This window comes from Rhinolophus sinicus, chromosome 16 (assembly GCF_057876585.1).
Source record: "Rhinolophus sinicus isolate RSI-liver-muscle chromosome 16, RSI-T2T, whole genome shotgun sequence".
Taxonomy (NCBI): domain Eukaryota; kingdom Metazoa; phylum Chordata; class Mammalia; order Chiroptera; family Rhinolophidae; genus Rhinolophus; species Rhinolophus sinicus.
The window spans coordinates 26,700,576-26,707,568 of NC_142516.1; positions in this window are offsets into that span (position 1 = coordinate 26,700,576).

The window sequence follows — 6,993 nt, forward strand, 5'->3', positions numbered from 1 at the left end:
AATCAGAGCAGAACTAAATGAAATAGACAACAAAAAGACAATAGAAAAAATTAATGTGACAAAGAGCTGGTTCTTTGAAAAGATTAATAAAATTGACAATCGCTTGGCTAGACTCACTAAGATATAAAGAGAAAATACACTAATAAACAAAATCAGAAATGAAAGAGGGGAAGTTATCACGGATGCCACAGAAATTCAAAGGATCGTCCAAGAATACTATGAAGGACTATATGCCACCAAATTCAATAACCTAGAAGAAACGGACAACTTCTTAGAAATATATGGCCTTCCTAGGCTGAATCACGAAGAATAGGAAAATTTAAATAGACCGATCACCAGTAATGAAATTGAATCAGTCATCTGAAACCTTCCCAAAAGCAAAAGTCCGGGACAGATGGCTTCATTAGTGAATTCTACCAAACCTTCAAAGAGGATCTAATACCTATCATACTCAAACTCTTCCAAAAAAATTGAAGAAGAGACAGTACTCCCTAACTCATTTTATGAGACCAACATTACCCTGATACCAAAACCTGGTAAGGACAACACAAAATAAGAAAGCTACAGACCAGTGTCTCTGATGAATACAGATGCAAAAATCCTAAACAAAATTCTAGCAAATCGAATGCAACAATGCATTAAAAAGATTATTCATCACAACCAAGTGGGGGTCATCCCAGGGGCACAAGGATGGTTCAACATACGCAAATCCATCAATGTGATACATCACGTAAACAAAATAAAGGACAAAAATCATATGATTATACCAATTAATGCATAAAAAGCATTTGACAAGATACAACATCCATTTATTATTAAAACACTTAATAGAATAGGTATAGAAGAAAAACACCTTAACATAGTAAAGGCCATATATGACAAACCCTCAGCTAATCTCATAATTAGTAGTGAAAAACTGAAGCCCTTTGCTCTACGTTCAGGAACATGACAGGGCTGTCCCGTATCACCTCTGCTTTTCAACATAGTGTTGGAAGTCCTCGCCAGAACAATCAGGCAAGAGAAAGAAATGAAGGCATCTAGATTGGGAGTGAAGACGTTAAATTGTCACTCTTTGTAGATGACATGATGCTATGTATAGAAAACCCTAAAGACTCCACCAAAAAGCTATTAGAAACAATCAACGAATACAGTAAAGTTGCTGGCTACAAAATCAATGTACAAAATTCCATTGCATTCCTATATACTACAATGAAATCTCAAAAAAAGAAATAAAAAAACAATTCCTTTTGCAATTGCAACAAAAAGAATAAAATGCATAGGAATAAACTTAACCAAGGATGTGAAAGACCTATATGCTGAAAACTATAAGACATTTTTAAATTAAATTGAAGAAGACACAAAGAAATGGAAAGACATTCCATACTCATGGATTGGAAGAATCAATGTAGTTAAGATGGCCGCATTACCTAAGGCAATATACAGATTTAATGCAATCCCTATCAAAATCCCAATGGCATTTTTTAAGGATATAACAAGAAATCATCAGATTTGTTATGGAACCACAGAAGACCCCGAATAGCCAAAGCAATCCTAAGAAAAAAGAACAATGCTGAAAGTATCACACTCCCTGACTTTAGCTTGTACTACAGGGCAACAATAATCAAAACAGCATGGTATTGGCAAAAAATAGACACACAGACCAATGGAATAGAAGTGAGAACCCAGAAATAAACCCACATAAATATGGACAGATAATTTTTGACAAAGAAGCAAACAACATACAATGGAGAAAAGACAGCCTCTTCAATAAATGGTGCTGGGAGTATTGGAAAGCCATGTGCAAAAGAACGAAACTGGACCGCTATCTATCACCATGTACCAAAATTAATTCAAAATAGGTCAAAGACCTAAGCATAAGACCTGACACAATCAACTGCATAGAAGAAACCATAGGTGCTGAACTTATGGACCTTGGGTTCAAAGAGCATTTTATGAATTTTATTCCAAAGGCAAGGGAAGTAAATGCTAAAGTAAATGAATGGGACTGTATCAAACTTAAAAGCTTCTGCACAGCAAAACAAACCATCGACAAAATAAAGAGGCAACCAACTGAATGGAGAAGATTTTTGCAAACAAGCCTCCAATAAGGGGCTAATATCCAAAATATACAGGGAACTCGTACAACTCAACAACAAAAAAACAAACAACCCAATTGAAAAATGGTCAGAGGACCTGGAGAGACATTTCTCCAAAGAGGACATACAAATGGCAAATAGACATATGAAAAAATGCTCAACATCACTAATCATCAGAGAAATGCAAATCAAAACCACAATGAGATATCACCTCACCCCAGTCAGAATGGTTATCATCAACAAGACAAATAGTAACAAGTGTTGGAGAGGCTGTGGAGAAAAAGGAACACTCATACACTGTTGGTGGGAATGCAGACTGGTGCAGCCGCTGTGGAAGGCAGTGTGGAGGTTCCTCAAAAAATTAAGAATGGAATTACCGTATGACCCAGTAATCTCTCTCTTGGATATCTACTAAAAAAATCTGAAAACATTATCCGTAAAGACATGTGTGCTCCAATGTTTATTACAGCTTTATTTACGGTGGCGGAGATATGGAAACAACCACAATTTCCTTCAACAGATGAATGGATAAAGAAGTTGTGGTATATATACACAATGGAATACTATTCGGTGGTAAGAAAAGATGAAACAGTACCATTTGTGACAACATGGATGGATCTTGAGATTGTAATGCTAAGCGAAATAAGTCAGACAGAAAAAGTAGAGAACCATTTGATTTCACTGATATGTGGTATATAGAACTGAAAACAACAAAAGAACAAGACACAAATGAAGGAAGAAAAACTCATAGACATAGACAATAGTTTAGGGGTTACCAGAGGGTAAGGGGGAGGGGGACTCTAGAAGAGGGTAAATGGGATCTAATATATGGTGATGGAAAGAGAACTGACTCTGGGTGGTGAACACACATTATGAGATATAGATGATGTATTACAGAATTGTGCACCTGAAATCTATGTAACTTTACTAACAATTATCACCCCAATAAACTTTAATTTTTTTTTTTTTTTTAAAAAAAGGATGTTCCAGAATGAAAATTGGCACCTGTATTTGAAAAAGCCCCGTGTCCCTAACTTTTTTATTCTGTGATTAGAATGAAAACCATGGAGACTAAGAGAACTGTGAAAATTCAGAGTAACAAGGATGTTCTGAAAGAAAAGAAACCGACATCTATACAATGTGGCCATTTAAGCTATTTTGCCTTAAAATTAATATCAAATTCCAAAGTGAGTAGATAGTACAGTAATCTGTCTGTTTAGTTAATCCATATTCTGTTTTAACTTTAAGTACACATATACTGCATTTAAATTTTTTCATACTGCTAGCTAGACACTACATCAAGCACTTTACCTGTGTTTTCTCATTTAATTAACAACAGCCATATAAATGTTTCCCCCATTTTATAAATGAAGAAACTGAGGCTTAGAATTGTCAGATAGCAGATGAGCCAGGAGAGAACAAGTCTGACTGATCTGGAACCAGCCATGCTGATGTTCCAAGTTGGCAGACAATCAGATGTCACTTTGCACAACTGCAAGACAGAAGATGCAGTGAAGGTGAAGAGATTAAGGAATTTGAATTTAGAACACCTAAATTTAAGTTGCACAATCTTGAGCAAAGATACTTAACCACTTAAGTCTCAATTTCTTCTTCTGTAAAATGGGCACAGTGGAAAAATAATACCTCAAAGTTTTTGTACGAATCAAATGAAACAGTGTCTGTGAATGCACTGTATAAGTAGTGAGAGAAATTATATGGATCTTGTTATTATCATTAATTTTCTGAGGTTTCTTGCCTCTCTTCTGATTATCTCTTCAAATCTGCTATGGTATAGGAATCAGTCTCACTAGAATGCTGAGTTGGAAATGTTTTTCTTCCAAATGGTTTGTTTGGTTGGTTGGTTGTTGGTTGGTTGGTTGTTTTTGCTCCTAGTATATGTATTCGCTTATTTTCTGGTTCCTATTATGTTTTAAATATAAGGGGTAACTGAGTAAGTTCTTTCTAGATTTGTTATCACTTTAATTTGCATATTTTTCACATTAAAATGCGTAAATGAGGTGCTTATTTAAAACAAATGATAACCATTATTTTATGTTAATATTTCTCTGATCATCTCTAATTTCTATCAACGTGTAAATGAAGATTTTTACTACAGAATTGTAATCAAAGTGTATGCAATCCATACTTGATTTTTTTTCATATTTTTAGGTGATTTACAAAAACCTAAGATTTTTATGTTTGTTTTTACTGACTGAATAAAATAACATAGAATTAATATGCCATAAATAACTTGACCGTCCCCTATTACTAAATATTTGTGTTGTTTTCTGGGTTTCTATAATCTTTCAATTGTGCTGCAAAGTACCTTGATACCTTGAGCTTATAATCAACATAGGGGTATTTCTATTTTTATCAAAGCATCAACCATGCCACCTTAAGTACTTTGAGCTATATAATTTTAATTTTCCTATGTGGTTCTACTTAGCTCTTTAATCTAACTAAAGTATATATAAGGTAAAAAGTGAGTTTTCTCAATGTCAATATGCAAGCTTCCAAGAAGCAGTCAATTGGTAGCAATAATAGCATTCCCCACTGTTTATATTTTGAAATATCATGACATAGTTTTTCTTCTTGATAAGTAGTTTTTAATTTTGCATCCATCTCATCAATAAAATGCAGAGATGCTCTCTAAGACTTTGGCTAGAGAGTTGACATTCAATTTTATTTTATATTAATTTCAGGTGTATAGCACATATATATAGTCACAAGATGTAAAATACAGCATAGGGAACACAGTCAATGGTGCACTAATAGCTATGTACAGTGTCAGAGGGTTAGCAGACTTGGGGGCGGTTATCACTTTGTGAGGGGGTGTAAATGTCTAATCATTATGTTATTTTGTATACCTGAAACTAATAAAAACAATTAGTTTAGCAAGTTTACATAATACAAATTTTAAATTTATATTTAATTAACTAAAATCTTAATAAAAATTATTTTATTAATTAAAATTTTAAAAAATGGATAGAGAGGATAAGGTTTATTGCATAATTTAAGGCAGAACAGACAGGACAGAATCATTTTGGCTTTTTAGTTCCTGAGTAGATTTTTGAGAGATGATCATTCTTGAAGGCCACATTTTCAAGAGCCAGGCCTGGGAGATAAATTTTTGTGTTTGTTTGTTTGTGTTTGTTTGTTTGTTTTAATTCTAAAAGCTTTAAAGATTTAAAGTCCAACCCTTGGAGAAGTCATAAATTTTATCCACACATGGGTTGAAAAAAGTGTACATGATGGTGTAAGACCTAGGTGAGGGAATAAAAGTATTACCAGCTGACAAGAAAAGCAGAGGAGATGTGACTACAACTTTCCTACAGTGAGCCGCTGAAGGTGAAGAACAGACTTAAGGGTGGCCCCGCTAATCCCCATCTTCTTGTGTCCACACCCTTAAATAATTCCTCCCCTTGAGGGAAGTCAGGACCTGTGACTTGATTCGAACCAGTAGAATACGGCAAGTTGACAGGATGTCACTCCTATAATTACATTATGTTTTATGGAAAAGGTAATGGAATGACACGCCTATGATTATGTTTTACATAATCCGCAGTTTTAGCATCTCTCCTTGAGTGCTTGATGAAATGACCTAGCACGTTGGAGAAGCCCACATGCAAAGGGAGTGCAAGCAGCTTCTGGGCACTACTGATGGTCTCTAGGATCCAAAGGCAGCCAACAGCCAGGCCAGCCAAATGTCAGGGCTCTCAGTCCTACAACATCAAGGAACAGAATTCTGCCAACAACTTGAATGAGTTTGGAAGGTGGGTCTTCCCCAGGAGAGACTTCAGATGAGAACAGACTGGCCAACAGCTTGACTGCAGCCTGGTGAGACCCTGAGAAGAGGACCCAGCTAAGCCATGCCTGGACTCTTGACACACCGGAAGTGTGGAATAACATATGTGTTAATTTAAGCTGCTAAATATGTGATAATTTATTACCACCAACAGAAAACTAATGCAGGGTTGAAATCCTCAAGGAAAAAGATGGATTATATGAACTCCAAATAGATTAAGAGGATAACACAGCAGAAGGAACTATTCTCTGGCAACTGGGAGCATAACATATGAGATTGGAAGCCTTGTAGAGAAGCCCCTAAGCATTAGGAGTGAAGGGAGTGCCAAGACAGAGGCCTGAGAGCTGCCTCCTCCAAATCCACACTCCGCAGTGTTGCACAGACGAGTGTCAGAAAATTCTCATCGCTGCCTAAGAGGGTTTGCAAAAGTGACTGAAAAAGCCAGTGGCCCAAGGAAGCCTGGAGTTGGAACAAGACATAGAAGTCATGGCCCCTAAGGCTTCAACACGAGATGCAGACCACATCAAGAAATGCCAGCAGAAGCTGGAACAGAGAGAGAAATGCCCACAAAGCCAACTCCCCTCATCTAACACCAGGACAATTCATAAATCTACTTCCATCCCAGGAAAGGGGAGAAAGGGGATGGGAAAGAAAGAACCCAAGGGGATTGTATTAAATCCAGATTGTATTTCCTTAAATAGGCCTATTTAAATTTTCACCACCAGTAGAAATAGAAATTTGAAAGCTGAATCAAGTTTTATTTATAGAGAAGTAAAGTGACATTTTTATAACCCAAAATGCCACCTAATTGAAGCCATAAAATTTAGAAATCCCTGTGTTTACTATGACAAATACAAAATGTATATTTGTGTGTTTATACATATATTAATATTATATCTGGGCTTTATTTTAACCTATTAGCTCCATTTTTTTATTTCTGTAATATGTATTCTGGTCTAATATTATTTTTCTGTTGACTTCTTTATTTTGATATGTTTATAAAGAACCCATTTGCAAATCAGGAAGTATTTTCCATTTCAAGCTTTATTCCTCATATCTTTAAGGCTTTGTTGGAATGACAAAATTCTCTAA